The following is a 16,870-nucleotide window of genomic DNA, read 5'->3' as shown; positions in this document are numbered from 1 at the left end:
AAAATACAGTATATATGAGTTTGTACGTTCAGGATTAAGTACAGATCTGTTTAAGTATGCACATGCAGTAGATATTCAGTTGCACATGTTTAAGCTTTTCTTTTGGTTAAGACTGAAAAAATATTAAAAATGTGGCCTCGTGGCAGGTTTCCGCTTGAAGAGCTGCATTTTAGCTTTCCCTCCGTTAAACACCGTCTCCTATGTACTTGATTTGAGCCATTATGGAGATACTCTTTGTGCTGTGCAAGTGTATATATTGTAACTGAGTGCGAATGAAGGAGGCCACTGACAGGCTTCTTGAATGAGTTGGCGTTTATTCCTGCTGCTTTTACAAGCGTTTCAATAGCCTTGGAGCTGTGCCCATGTGCACAGCGCCTTGCCGAATGCCAAAGACTTTCAGCATATCCAAACCTGTTTCATTTATTTATTTCATATATATTTTTTAGTGCCCACTTCCATGTTTAAAGATACATAATGAAAAGGATCTAATAGGCGCAATGATTAAGACATGACACGTGTGGATGGCATGGCTGTTCTTCTGGTACCACTGAGTAATATGAGAAATTTGTACTTAACCCCTTGAGTTGGTAGCACATACACACTTTTAGAGCATATTAAATGATGACTCTCTTTTATCTTTCAAATGCTGTGACTTCCTACTAGTTTAGTGTCCAGCCCAGAATTAAAAGACTCGCTGCTGATATTTATGCTGTGTTACAAATGTGGCGTGCAGCCTTCATAGGAGGCTAAAAGGTAATGAAATTATGAAGATTCTATTTTGCTGAAATAAGGGCTAACAATAGTCTCAATTTGCACCTCACCCCTTTGTGTTTCTGGAAAATAACACTTGTAGTTTGCATTTCTGCCAATGATTTTTGGTACTGGTTGTCTGAAGTGAAGTCATTTCATTTGAATGTCATTTTAACTGCTGCTTACCGCTACTTCCTTGTACTGACTAGTAGAAACAGTGTGGTCTTAAGGCCTGTGCTGACCAGTATTTGTCACCTGTTCAGTTGCTCATTAAGTCTGCAAGTGTGTCAACGCTGTGAAAAATATCCCAGGCACCCCTTCACCTAATGACTACAGACCAGTGGCACTTATGTCACACATTATGAAGACCTTTGAGAAGCTGGTCTTCAACTATAATGGCCCACTTGTGGTAGACCCAGTACAGTTTGCCTAGAAGACAAAGTTTAGAGTGGAGGGTGCAGTTCTCCATCTGCTCCACAAGGCCTGGACAAATGTGACAGCAGTGCAAGGATTATGTGTTTTGATTTTTCCAGTGTCTTCAGTACTACTGTCTAGCCATCCCTGTTATGGGGTAAGCTCAGAGATATGCAGGTGGATGAGCCCATGGTGTCCTGGATAACAAACTATCTATCAGGCAGACTGCAGTTTGTGAAATTCAAGGACTGTGTCTCTGATTGGGTTGTGCGTAACACTAGGGCACTACAAGGAACAGTCCTGTTTCCACTCTGTTCAAGTCAAATCATGTCACTTACCAAAATTTTCAGATGATTCGGCAGTTATGGAATATTTTGATAAAGGGGGATGCAACCGAGAATAGGAGTCAGATGAAGAAATTTGTTTCTTGGTACAGAAAGTACTGTCTGCAACTAAACATCAGAAAAACCTAGCAACTGGATATTGCCTTCCACCACAACATAGAGCCTCAATGCCCAGTCAGCATTGAGGGAGCGAATATGGGGGTGGTGCATAATAGCTACAAGTACTTGGGAGTTTACATCAATGACATTTTGAACTGATCTCATAACACAGAGGACCCTCATAAGAAAGGGCAGAGCAGACTGTTTTTTTCTTAGGAAACTATGTTCTTTTAATGTGGATATTGATATCCTATAGATGTTCTACAACTCTGTCATAGCTGGTGTGGTTTTCTATGGCATGGTTTGCTGGCCCAGTAACATCACTTCAAGAGATGCCTATCTTATAGTACCTGAGAGGCAGCAGAGGAGGAAAGAATGAAGTGAAATCTGAGTGCCATTTTGAAAAATGCTGCACATCCTCTGCCTGAAACACTAACACTGAGGACTTTCAGCCAACAAATCATTTAACAAAAGTCCTTCAGGAAACACTACTGGGGCTCCTTGATATCAACAGCAATATGCTTGCATAATGCCTCACTGTGACTGAGGCTGCCAAATCAGCCATTTTTCTTTCTTATTAGTTTTCTTACTTTTTAAACATTCTGGTGTATAGTATATTTGAGCGTGTTTGTCATAATAATATCATTTATTTATTTACTGTATTTATTATTCAGCTTCTGTAAAACGCCAAATTTCCACATTGGACAAATTCTTCGGCTGCCTTTTTGATCAAACCTTTTGTGTCTTATTCCTTTGCCTTTTTTCCTTGCTTTGCTTGTTTTTTTTTTTTTTTGTTCTTCCTTCTTGATTATTTAGATGTGTTCTTTAAAATATAAGGAACTTTGTTTCTTTGTCTTTTCATGCCAGAGGCTTTAATTTATCTTAACACTTTAAGGAATGTTTGAGTATTTAAGTATTTCTAAACCTGAGCCCCATTGTGGGTCTATGCAGGGCATGAAGCCTGTCATTTGAGTTTGGGGCATGGCTACCTGGGATGAGGCATGTTCCTGAGATACGCCAGTAAAGTCCAGGTCAGATTTTTATTTATTTTGTGGCGTTTTCTTCCTTTTTTTTTTTTAAACAGTTTTAACAGCGCTGTGTTGTGAAAATCATAAAATGTTCCATTTGTAAAACAAATTTAAAAAAAAAAAAACATATGTCGTCATATACAGTGGAACCTCGGTTTGCGAGCATAATTCGTTCCAAAAACGTGCTTGCAGTCCAGGGCACTCGTATATCAAAGTGAATTTCCCCATAAGAAATAATGGAAACTCAGATGATTCGTTCCACAACCCAAAACTATTCATATAAAAATGATTAATACAAAATATAAAGTAAAAATTCATAAAACAAATTCACCTGTACTTTACCTTTGAAAAGAATCATGGCTGGTTTCTAAACTCTTGTGGGATTCCACCCAACGGGACGACACGCAGAAGAGCATCCCAAAGCAATCGCTGTCTCCCAGCACTGTAGCAGTTCGTCGTAAAAGCAAATCCAAAAAGATCGTTCACATGCTATAAGCACCTGCTGTCGATGAGTGATACAAGGAACAAGGAACATTATAAATGCACAGGGCACAGCACTGCTTAGCCACGACCCTGCCTGGCTTCTGTGTCTGTGTATAGGAGAATGGCAGATCCCGCTACAATAAATAACCGCGCTGTTTCTGTTTCAAGCTGAATAAAGGTGGTGTTGTTAAAGTACTGAGACACAGCTTCGCGTTTTGGGGTCACAGCACACACACACACACTCACACACACACATACAGTCACAATGCTGCAGTAAACAGTATACACTCGTACGGATGTTGACTATATGAGTGAGGCATGCCGACTCAGACGGAGAATAGGAGACGATTGCCCACAAGAGAGACACACACACACACACGTGAGAGAGACACACACACACGAACGAGAGAGATACAGACAGACAGACAGACAGACACACACACAGACAGACATGAGCGCACGAGAGAGAGACACACACACACACGAGTATCAGCTCAGTTGTGATCACATGACGCTCAGCAGACAAAGCGTATCCATACTACTCGTATTGCAAGACCTCACTCGTTTATCAAGTCAAAATTTATTAAAAATTTTAGCTCGTCTTGCAAAACACTCGTAAACCAAGTTACTCGCAAACCGAGGTTCCAATGTACACTGTATTCTCAGTGTCTGTACGTACCATCCATCCATCCAGTCATTATCTAACCCGCTATATCCTAACTACAGGGTCACGGGGGTCTGCTGGAGCCAATCCCAGCCAACACAGGGCACAAGGCAGGAAACAAACTCCGGGCAGGGCGCCAGCTCACCGCAAGTAAATGTACCTGTAAGCTGAAAAATAAAATACACATATTTACCAATACAACCTCTGACAAAACAGGCTTTTTACATATGCACTGACTATAGAAGAAACATAGGAAAGACTGTTTCAATGAATAAAAATAAGAAAGAAGGTTGAAGACTATGGTCCTGGAGGGCTGCAGTGGCTGCAGGTTTTCATTCTAACCATCCTCTTAATTAGTGACCTGTTTTTGCTGCTAATTAACTTCTTTTGCCTTAGTTTTAATTAACCTGACTCAGGCCCCTTTGTTGTTTCTTTTTTACTAATTATCAGCTAAACAATAATGAGACATAAAACAATCCGCCACATGACCAGCTCACCTGTACCCATGTCACCAAAACATTTTGACGTTGTTCCTAGAAAAAACAGTTTTGGAAATGTCTGCTGTGGCAGAATCAGAGCAGCAAAAAGTCATAGAATTAAAAAATGTGTTTAATTACTGGCAAGAATCAGCTAGTCATTAACACTAGAATTACCAAAGCCTATAGAAAAAACTTGTAATCCAAGCCCACCTTAAATTCGTTCACACCTCTCTGTCAGCGTCTTTTGTGTTGTAAATGTGTTGATCAACACAAGGAGCATACTATCCCACCCACACCACTGCCACAGAAGGGGAAAAAGCTCTCCCAGCTAAAGCCATGTTTATCAGGGAGTGAGATAGCTGGAGCTGTAGAGGGTAAATACTATATCGTTATTTTGAATACATACATTTCATGTGTGTTCCGTGTCTACAACAATCTATGTAAACACATCATTAAAACAGAAATGTTTTTCATGTTTTAGTAATAACTGACAAAATGTAGACATGAAAAGTATAATGTGTGAAGCCTGAAATACAAATATCAAATAAACACTTTCACAAAAGTTACAAGTATAACAAAATAAGTGTGCTTTTATTCAAGAATATAACTGCAGAAAAAGAACTTGCTTTAGGGTGCGACATTAACATGCCCTTAAGAAAGTGATTTGAGTGAAATTGGTTGGAGTTTGAAGACCCAATTTAGCTGGTCATCTGTTGGCTTGTTTCATGTCTCATTTCTGTTTGGCTGTCATTTAATGAAGAAAAGAATCAGCTCAGAGCACTGAATCCTTGAAAACAGGGCAATTAAAATGAAGGGAAAAAGAATTTAATTAGCTTCATTTGCAGATACAGGTACAGTGATTCACAAAGTTTACCATATATTAAAGATGTGTTTTACTTTGCATTTGACAAATTCTGTGGATTGCTGAGCAAATGTATTATACACACAACTATTTTAGTACTACACTGACTATATGTGAGCATAGTCACAGAGTCCCAGTGCCTACCCTCACAACAAGGCAGGAGCCAGACCTGGATGACATGCCAGCTCCTCATAGGGCACATTCACATGAACAGTTGCATTACCACCCTGTAGATTTACCACTTAACCTAGCAGACATGCCTTGGAAGTTTGGAAGGGAAACAAGCGTTTGTAGAGAAAAACTCATATTAATGTGGTATGAAACTGCCAACTATATAAAGGTAGGATGCAGCCTGCTATTTTAAACCAGTCTCCTGGAACTGTGATACAGTGGTGCCAACCACTGCTCCATCATGCTGTTCTTTGTTTGTCCTTTATAATGTATATCTATCTAGATTCTGACACACACACACACACACACACACACACACACATATACTGTGTGTATATATATATATATATATATATATATAAATAATATAATACAGACACACAGGATATATCATATCTATATGTATCTGTTATCTATTTGTATCCATGTACTGTATATATCTTTATATATATCCTATTGTATAACTATACATACTCATCCATCATCAAAAATGCTTAATCTATTATAACCTTACCCTTATCATAAATAATATTTATACTGGTTTCTGTAAAAGTTGGTAAGTTAATATCAGACAGGAAAATACTGTGAAAACAATGTCTTATCTGCACTTTATCTGTCTCTACAAAGGTAAAAATAATATACCAGGTTTTTTTCCAGATAGGTCCTAGATCTCTATAGCTCCGAGCTAAATTGTGTGGGTTTGAAAATGAATGGACGTAGAGTGAGTGAGTGTGCTTCTGCCTGTCATTAATACTTTATACTTGTTAATAAAAGCAATTTCACAAGAATGCTTGTGGATTTGAAATGTTTGCCCAAAGTGCAACCCTTTATGAGTGTCTTCCACATTGCCTTTCTAAAATATTATAACTTTTTTTTCTGTTCTTTTGAAATGGCAGTGATTTCATATGTAATGTTCATGCACTCCAGAGAAGAAACAATGGCTTAGTTATTTGAGTGCTTTTGGTTGTTTCTTCCCAGATTTATTTGAGTTTCAGCGATAATCGGAATAAAACCTTTTAATCATCTACAGTATTTTCTAATTCACTCAGCGTTATATCAGTGCCATTTTCTTTGTTGTTCTTGTATGAAATGCCAATTTTAATTATAAAATCATGTAATATCTGAGATGGTTTTGTTTTTTCTACTAGAATCATTTGCTGGATATTAGCAAGTTGAATGTTGCATTGTCAAACAACTGAACTTAAATTAGCACAAAATTATAATTTATAAAATATCTATTACTACCCTGGCTTGGCGGCAAACAGCACTTGCCTATATGTTTCTTCTGGGCTGAATTTCATGCAGATTATCAGACACCCACGGATCACCTGTCTGTGGCAGATAGATGGACATTTCTGAAGGGTGGGAATGGATTGCGTGTCTGTCTGGATGGTTGCCAACCAGGATACCGAGCTGTTTTGTCATGTGTTGGCTATCAGCACTTCTTAGACAGGTAGCACAGTTGATATATACAGTGTGCGTGTGCTATTTATAAATGTCTACACGTGGAAGTGTGTGTGTCTGTCTGTCCAGCCTGGAAGTGAGAGGCGGAGTCGGGCTAAGGGCCCCATTTCTGAGGAAACAAACTCGCTTAGCTGCTAATACACAAGCGAGGTGAGCACATTGGCAAAATGATATCCTTTTTAATGTTCCTCCCGCCGCTAATGCACAAACAATGCAAGCACGTCGGCAAATCAGAGTAGTTCCTTTCAATTACCTGACATTTCTACATTTACATTTTTTTTCTGACAATTTCAGTAGTTTCTAGGACCCCAAGCTTTTTACAGCATGGGCTTACACAGCTAGTATGTATATGTGTATATATATTTTTGTATCCTAAGTAAAAAACGTATTCATACCTTGTTTTAGCTCATTCAAGTTGTGTCATTTGAATTCTAAAATGTCTTCTGGCAGTTTCCAGCAGATTTTCACAATTACCAAAACATGATAAGACACACAGATAGAGCTGGGTTTTTATATTGTAGATACTGGTTTTATATGGAAATAACAGCTAAGTTTCTTTAGTGTTATTGTATGCGCACTCAGTTATCTACAGTTTCATGGAATCTGATTCTTTGTCTGTGACCAAATTGCTTTTTATCTATAAAAAATCTGTTATGAAAATGTAATAATAATAATAATAATTCTTTGCATTTATATAGCACTTTTCTCACTACTCAAAGCGCTCAGCAATTTCAGGTTAAGGGCCTTGCTCAAGGGCCCAACAGAGCAGAGTCCCTTTTGGCATTTACGGGATTTGAACCGGCAACCTTCCGATTGCCAGTGCAGATCCCTAGCCTCAGAGCCACCACTCCATGGATTTTAACATCAATATAGAGAATGTTATTTGAATTGAATGTCCAACTCACAGATATGGCAAATAGTTGTTCTGGTGAAGACCCAAAAGGAGAAAGACTGTGTTTCTAACATTTTTCTACAATGAACTGTTTTCCCATTTTTTAGTTCTTATTTTCTCTTTGCATGTAAAAAATACAGACATTGTCCAGTATTAATAACACACACAAACTAATATGTAATATATGTACTGTATTATGATGCCCCGTGTGTTTAGAATCTTAGGCTCCTCCCATATCCTGGGATATTGATCGTCATAATTGAGTTGGACTAGGGTTAATGAGGACGCAAACAGTGGTCGCTGGTTGTCAACTGTTGCACACACAAGAGCCCCCCCTCATTGTGGCTACTCACAAAGCACCATGTGTTGGTCTCTGTGGCTGTCATATTACACGACCGATATCATGGTCATGTTCCATGACTGTCCATAACTTGAAAAGATTATTTTAAGATAGGCTATGACCGAAAACTGGTTGAAAAGCAAATTGGACGGAGCCTTGTGACCACATTTGTGATTGATAAGTGCCATCACTTGTGTAGCCATTGTACAATGTAATGGTAAGCCTTTTGACAGCTATTTAGTACTTTTAGGCACTGACACGCATGACCAAACATTTGTCTATCTCTAGTAACACTTTGTAATTTCCTTTTTGTCTGAAATTGTGAGGGCTCTCTTAGTGTCAGACAGTTCCCAGCCTAGACACTGTCTGTGTAGAGTTTGTACAGTATATCCTTCATGAAATTGTATGGATTTTCTCCAAAATGACGCACCTTGTTAAAACCTGACTTATCGGTTCATTGATCACTAACACTGATCATTCACTGTGTGTTTCCTGCTCTTTATGCCCAGCTTTGTGGTTCTTGCTAATCTATTACGACTGAGTCTGAGGAGAAACCTAATCTCATCCTGAGAGTCCACCACTTTGGTGTAGAGGAGAGTGGTGCCCGTGTCATACTCAATGACCCTCTGACAAAAACTCGGGCAGTCTGCCTAGGCCACAATGACCATTGTCGCCTGACTGACTTTTTTTTATGCAAATTTAAAAAAGATGTCTCCTTTTTTTAAGTCTAATGTGACACTACAAGATAAACTTTGAAAGGATGTGCTAATTTATTTCTTTTTTTTTTATGTGAATCATCAGTAACATGTCTGGAGTGGGGGTGGATGGCATAGTTAAGTGTATGCTTTTGAAACTACTGGTATGTGTTCAAGTTATTAGTTATTTAAATCTGAATCTGTGGATTGATGCTGCTGTGAACAGAAACTGGCTTCTTGTGAGCTAAGCTGTTGCTGTTTTTCTTCAGCATTGAAAAAGTGCTTGCTTTCAACGGCAGGCTGATCTTCTCTCTCTCTCACTCTCTCCCTCTATCTCTCTCTCTCTCTCTCTCTCTCTCTCTCTCTCTCTCTCTCTAGGCTGCTTCTGCAGTGAATCGACAACATGGAGACATGCAGAGGAGCTGAAGCACTGGGAAGTGCAGTACTGGGATCACTGGGGGCTGCTGGGAGCCATGACAACCCTGACAGGTACTGTATGGCCATTCTCTTGCTACCAATCTAGTGCTTGAGCATCATAATCCAGTGCATGTATACTGAAGAAAGAATATGTGCTTGGGATTGAGCACTTGGGTGCTGGTGCCATGGGGGTGGGGGATGGGGGAGGTTTTAAATTAAAGCCATTACTTCTTTTACAACATTTCAGCCACTGAAGTGTCAAATGGATTTGCGAACAGTATTTTGTAATGTGTGCAAATACTTGTGAAATAGATGAGGCCTGTTCGTTGAGAAGAAATGGGTTGGATATTCAAAGCTCGCCTAGGAAATTTGCTTTTATACTCCCCCTGGACAGGATGAAGAACAAGGACACAACCTATTATGCGAGTCCTCATTGTCCGACTCTTGGCAAAGTGAAGAATGATCCCCATTGTTGGCCTTTTTGCTAAAGTTGCCCAGCAGCTTTCCTGCCTTGTCAGAACTCTTTTCTTTTGGTCTGCTGACCACTGAGCCATAGAGAGACATTATGAAAAATATAGGCCAGTGTTAGCTTAGCTGGACATCCTTATATTTGAGAGCAAGGGCAGTGCTGGCTTTTTGTGCCCCACCTCTCAAAAGCATAAGGTAAATTGGCTTTCTTTTTACTGCCCTGAGTGGAAGATGGAAATTGATTATTAAGAAAACTCCTCTAGAATTGTTTGCTTCAATTGCCAAATCTGGTTTGCCAAGTCCCTAATTGTCATAATAGATGCACAAAATAGGTTGCTTTTGATATTTGACCTCTAGCTGGCATTAGAGAGTCACAAACAGACTGTTGCTTCTTGATTTGCTAGAAAAATGAGTGTGTTCAATTTGATTTAACTTTTGCTAGGAGATGAACTTAAAGCATGAATGGTAGGCGGGAGTTCTTTGCTGTAGTAAAAGAGTAAGTCATCCAGACTTTTGTGAGAATTTTATTTGGGTAGGTTGTACATCTTTCTCTTTCCCCGTGCACATGTATTGTACAGGCATGGTGTGTCTGTGGTCACAAGAGTAAACCTGCCGCTTTGATTAGTTTGTTTCTCTTCTTGTTTATGGCCGCTATGTGCTTTAGAGCAGTTAAAAGTGATCCTCTTTTTATGGGCTGAAGGTGTATCGGGGCTGAAATCCATAGAAAGATTTCTGCACAATGTCCAGGCAGAGTTTTACCACGACAAAGTGTTTACAAATGGATTGATAATGGATTGTTCATGCTGAACTCCATTTCTGAACTTCTCAATCCATTCGCAAGCACTCTACCGTAGTAAAACACTGTCTCCATATTAGTCAGTAAGAGGCCAACCCAAACAAAATGATCACAAAAGTATAGATAATTATTGACTTACACTTGTACATAGCATTAAGTTAGTTGTCAGAGAGAGAAATATCATTGACAGTATTGGTGTTAGAAGTGGGATACTGCAGGTGTACTCCTAACATGCATGGACACCACTTTTTTAAATTTCAGGAATCACTCTTACTTTTAAGTGAAAGATGTCATGATATACCCATTATAACTGAGTAGTGCTGTTTGGAGAAGGGGCTGCTCAAGTTCAATCCTAGATGGCAGAAGTGTATGAAGGATTTTGTTCAGCCTGGTTTTCTTAATTAGAAGCCGACAGTGGCTACCAAACCAATTTTTCCTCAAGCAATATTTTTGTTTCATTTATGTTAATAGCAACTCCCAACTACTCATAAAAATGTGTCCAGCCCTTGTAATGTAGTCTTAACATGCTAGAGTAGCCTGGTGTAAGCATAGTAAGTTTCCAAAAACAATTCAATTACAAAAGATTTTACTATTTTATCAAGTTGGGAGAGTCTGTAGTGCAGCCCATAGATGGTAAGTGGATACACTGTTAGATGCTTACCTGCTTTTGTCTTGCATGTGGATTTTTAAAGTTTGCACATGGTAAAGGTTTAACCTTGGGTTTGACTCTGAGTCTTTGCTCAAATCTATCTTCAGAGCTTATTTTACAAATGCGAAATAAGGATGTTAGAAGAAGGAAAGTTTTCTTGTAGTGCATCAACCAAAATTGATTATTCCTGTACTTCATGCTGCATCATTGGTGAGACAAGGAGTAAGATAAATGCACTGGCAGTGACATCCCAACTGTGACTTTAACTAATTTCTGTATTTTGCAAATGCTTTGCCTACTTATAAGAAGAAAATAGTTACAACTTTCAGGTTATCTCATTTCAACTTTGATATAGTGCTGCTAATTTGTATTTTTTTCCATTCTTAAAACTTTACAATTACCTGAGCCCACTGCAATGGACTAAACTTATGCATTTCTGAATTTTAAGAAAAGTGTCCAGACAGAAGAAGGCTTCACTAGAGATGTTGCTCAGGTTGGCATCCTCCATGGTGAATTTGAATCTCGCTTTCAGGATTTTAGGTTCAATGAGACAGATTTAGGTTTTTAAAATCTTTTAATCTTTAAAAGTTAGTGGGTTATTGTGCAAGGAACCATATCAGAATTGGCTAATGTTAAGAGTGGTGTCCCCCAGAGGTCAGTGCTAGGGCTGCTGCTATTTTTAAATATATAAATCATTTGTATAGGAATATAAATAACAAGTTAGTTAAGCTTACAGATGATGCCAAACTAGGTGTATTGGCAGATGATCTGGAATCTGTTGAATCATTATAAAGGGACTTGGATAGCATACAGATTTGGTAAAATTTAATGCAAGTAAATGTAAAATATTAGACATAGGGAGTTAAAGTGTTTGGTTTGAATACGCAATGGGAGGTCTGAAAATTGAGAAGGATTTAGGAGTCGTAGTGGGGTCGATACTATCAATTTCTAGAGAGTGATCAGAAGCCATTAAGAAGGCTAACAGAATTTTAGGTTATATATGATGACGTGTAGACTGCAAGTCCAAGGAGGTTATGCTTAAGCTTATAATGCAACGATAAGGCCTCATCTGGAGTGCTGTGTGCAGTTTTAGTCTTTAGGCTACAACAAAGACATAGCAACTCTAGAGAAAGTCCAGAGAAGAGCAACTAGGCTGATTCCAGTGGTAAAGGGGTTGAGTTGTGAGGAAAAGATCAAAGGAGTTAAGCCTTTTCAGTTTAAGCAAAAGGAGATTAAAAGGAGCAATGATTGAAGAGTTTAAAATTATGATGGGATTTAGTACAGTGGATTGAGACATCAAAAACACAATTGATACAGATTGTACTTGACTCATGATTTGCTTCAAAGGCTTTAGAAGTTTCTTGTGCACGTCCATCCATCCATCCATTATCTAACCCGCTAAATCCTAACGCAGGGTCACGGGGGTCTGCTGGAGCCAATCCCAGCCAACACAGGGCGCAAGGCAGGAAACAAACCCTGGGCAGGGTGCCAGCCCACCGCAGGGTGCACACACACACACCAAGCACACACTAAAGACAATTTCTGATCGCCAATGCATCTAACCTGCATGTCTTTGGACTGTGGGAGGAAACTGGAGCACCCGGAGGAAACCCACACAGACACGGGGAGAACATGCAAACTCCACGCAGGGAGGACCCGGGAAGTAAACTTGGGTCTACTAACTACGAGGCAGCAGCGCTACCCACTGTGCCACCGTACCGCCTTCTTGTGCACATGGCATCCTTATTTGGTAGCACATACAGCAGTGAACAGGCCTTCTCACAAATGAAAATTTGTAAAAGCAAGTACAGAAGTGAACTAACACATACAAATCTGTGCAATGCATTCATTTTTGGGACATCAGTTGATATGAACAGTTTGTCCAGATGCAAGCAGTTTCATATTAAAGACCAGGACAATGTTAGAGTAAAAACCCATGTGTTTTAACATTACTCTCATACTAATATTTAGGTATTGCTTTTAATTAATTTGTATACAAAGTTTGATAGTTAAACTATTTCTTGAAGTATCTTTCATGTGGCAATAATTATCTCTAATCCAATTTAATGAATTTTTAAAGTTAATGTGTGTCTTTAAGACATGTGCTGCTTCAACCCTGGATCAATAGTGAGTTTAAAATATGTTTATCACTCAAAGGCATACTTAGACTTTACATGGCCCACTATAGGAGTCGTTATTGATAACTGGGCCTGCCACCAAAAGAGTATGCCCATCCCTGCAGTAGTCCACAGTGTCTAACACAGTTGCCTACACAAATAGTTTTCATCACTGAAGCCTATGTTGATTTCCCCCAACTGTTTGCCCCTCCATTTGCACAGTTTGGCCATCATTATCAGTGTCTTGGTTTCAGTTTGTTTCACATTCACTGAATTAAGTGCAGTGGAATTTTTACTCACATTTCCCCTCTTTTTAGTACTATAAGTAATAAAAATACATGTATAAACACATAATATGCAGAGAGTTACCAACAGAAAATATGGTGCAGAGAAACACCCATCTCCTGAACATGCCTTTTCTATTAAACTGTTATGGGGCACCAGAGGTTCATTCAGTAGCATCTGGCAAAACGTCAGAACCAACGCTGAAACAGATGGAGGTACATTGTAGGGCACAGCCACACTCACTCAAACGGAGCTTACTTTAGTGTTGCCATTTTAACTAAAGAACATGCCTTTCAGAAGCAGGGTGCCCTTAGAATGTGGCAAAAGTCCAGGCAATAGGTAGACAGTGAAAGAGCTAGAAATAAAATCCAGGTCTCTGGAGCTCTGGGTGGCAGCATTAACCATGGTTGCACAATTTTGCCCTTCAGTTAAAGAATATACCGAAAAGATTGCATACAATGCCAAGTACTAGTATATTATGTAGGAGTGTTTCCTCCCTTCAGGTGACTGGTGACAAGATTGGCATGGGACTCTCTATGACCTTGAAATTGGGGATACTGGATTTGTAAAAATATGGATAGATATTGTTGAGTCAAAAAGTACATTTAGTGACTCTTAGGCTTGCAAGTTCAAGTTTGGTACATTATCGATGATCTGTATAACCAGAAGACACTAACTACACTAATGCCAAGCACTGAGCGAATTCTCTGCAAGGTATGCAATGTGTTCCTTCATTCCAGTACACAACCACCTTCCTATTTCCCCAAGTTACTCTCTGCATTGACATTCATGTCAGTAATGTGGAACAATGATCACATTGCGTAATATGACATCTGCTTCTCCCTGAAGGCTATACACTCCACAATAGTGGTCTCTCCCTCATACTTTTTGAAGGCCATTCAAAGAAAACCAAGTTCTGAAAAATCTGCATTTTCTGCATCAAAATCCAATTTTAGCTCATCATAACGCTACTTTTAAAGCAGCTACTCCCTGACTCTTGTTAGTATTCCATGCACATCTGTTTCTGGTTCAGGACTCTTGGCTTGGATTAAATTTAGTGACCACATCCTTCTTTAGCTGGCTGGACTTTACTGATGTGCTGTCCAGTATTAAATCCTCTTCAAAGTTCCACTACTAACATAAAAAATGAAACATTTAAGAACTCAGAATACCTGTAATTGCTGTCTACATCTAAAGTGATTCAGAAACGTGACGTCCTCTCATGCCAGCCTTCCTACTATGCCCAAGGCCTGCTCTCACCTTTGGATCTTCTGACCTGTAGACCTTCAAACCTGTAAGCAAGTCTGTACTCTTTTGCATTCCCAATTGCCTATGATTGTATTTTTTTTTTACAACTGACTTTTTGCACCTTCTGTTCTGATGTAAAAATGCAAAATGATCAATATGATTAGTTGTTTCCTGCTGGCATTCTGTGCCATCTTTTTAGTGTGTCAATTTGTTTGGTGCCATGTATTGTCTTTGAATGAACTGAATAAACAAAAAATTGAATGGGTAGAAAACTGGTTTACTAAACCACCTTGATCTGGGGTCATGCGGCAAGCCCAAACAACACTGGTACAAGGCAACGGTTTGACAGTCCATTACAGGCAAATAGCCACACTCGCATATACTCGCCATTTTAAAGTCACTTAGTCTATTTTGGGCACACATCCAATTGAGGGTCCACAACTAACCTAACCTGCACATCTTTGGGATTTTGTATGAAAAACCCATTCAGACAGTAATGTGCATATTCCACACTGATAGTGATCAGCCCTGGTATTCAAATGGGCTTCTGGAGCTGAAAGTCAGAAATGCTGACTCTACACCATCATGTTGCTTCTTAGAATAAATCTTTAAATTTACCTTGCCTTCTGTAGTTGCTTTGAAATTCACCTTGTAATGGTGCTTACACTATAAGGCACTACAAGCAGTTCCCAGGTTACGTACGAGATAGGGACAGTAGGTTTGTACTTAAGTTGAATTTGTATGCAAGTCGGAACAGGTACATTATTTTAATAAATGTCATTGTTAACACACTGTAACCAAGTTCCCATGCAAATGAATGTTGGAGTTTCACCTCTCTCTGACCTTTTTATTATTTCTACTTTATTTTCAGTGGTGATGGTTTTTCTCTTCTTTACTGTATCACCAGCACTTGCATCAGATTTGTGTTTCAGAGACATTCTTGAAGGGTGAAGACAAAAGATTAAGATGAGCTCTTCTGCAGAGCACTGTACATGCTATCACAGCAGGAAGGCACCCGTTAACACGTCTGATGTACTGACAAGAGACAACTTCCTGCTATGTGTGTAACAGTACAAGCAGGCTTGCTATTGAGAATGAATGGGGGCAGCGAGGGGAGATTCACCCTTTGCCCACCTTACAGTCCCCTCCACTAAAGTATGCTGCCTGCAGCATTCGCCCACTAAAAACGAAGAAGGTGCGACCAAAGGCAGGTAGTGAATCACCAAACCACCACCATCCCCATTCAAAAGGCAGCCAACCGAGGAACAGTACAATGCTACCCCCACTGCCCCATTCACCCTCAATGGCCTTCGTTCAGCCACAACCTGGTCACCACTTGCAGCATTACCAGCTGACCACCGAGAACGAATGGGGCAGCCGTGTGTGGCGGGCGGGCAGTGAAATGCCCCACTCCACTCCATCCAGCCTGCATCCAGTCAGGAGCAGTAGCTGCGGTGGCGTAGTGGGTAGGCAGTGAACCACCCCATCATGCCTCTGTCCTGCAGATGAGTAACAGATGTGGCCCATATGACTATGGACCATGGGTCACCGCTTGCCGCTGGGAGCCGCCCGAGGGACACTACACTACGCAAGCCGCAAAATCGCCCCACTCCAGCTTCCGTCCAGCCACTGCTTGCAGCGTCCCAGGCCGAAGATGACAGAGCAGCAGTTACTGATGCACATGCATCGCAGCTCTGGCCCCGTTCGTAAGTTGTAGGTCAGATGTCCATAACCTGGGGACTACCTGTATATAAAAGGAGTTTTAGGATACGGACAGACTACAGTACATCCTTTGTTTTGAAGTGAGTTTAGTTTCATCATCTTTTTACTTGTTCATTGTATATGGCATCATTTAAGAAATCATTTTGTGCCCTTTCTTGGGAAATTGTGAGATGGTATACCTGTTATATTACATCCCTGCAGGCAATCTTTTACATTTCTTTCTGGACTAAGTTCAGCATGTACTAGCGCAAGGAGGAGGTCAAATTTTTTGATAATCTAAACTCAGAAGTACAAACCTTGAAGTGGAAAGCAGACAAAAGACTCAGGACAGGCAAGAAAGTGTTTCTTCATTTATCTGCCTTTCAAATTACCGAGATGAAATCTCAAGGATACAATAAAATCTGAACCGGGAGGGGCTGGGGACCAATATGTCTCCAGAGATCTGGATAAGAAAAAAAACGAAGTTCACTGTTATGTTATTTG

The 16,870-nt window shown here is 39.8% G+C and overlaps 1 long non-coding RNA gene across 1 annotated transcript in view; it reads left to right on the top strand.

The window, feature by feature from the left end:
• LOC120535891 overlaps positions 1-9,169 on the top strand; it is a 200,705-nt gene extending 191,536 nt beyond the window's left edge. Inside the window, exon 3 of the long non-coding RNA XR_005634986.1 lies at positions 9,064-9,169. This is a non-coding gene — a long non-coding RNA (uncharacterized LOC120535891). The remainder of the gene's footprint in view (positions 1-9,063) is intronic.
• The last annotated feature ends 7,701 nt before the right edge of the window (positions 9,170-16,870 follow it).

The sequence above is a fragment of the Polypterus senegalus genome, chromosome 9 (assembly GCF_016835505.1).
Source record: "Polypterus senegalus isolate Bchr_013 chromosome 9, ASM1683550v1, whole genome shotgun sequence".
Taxonomy (NCBI): domain Eukaryota; kingdom Metazoa; phylum Chordata; class Cladistia; order Polypteriformes; family Polypteridae; genus Polypterus; species Polypterus senegalus.
This window is presented reverse-complemented; position numbering and strand designations above follow the sequence as displayed.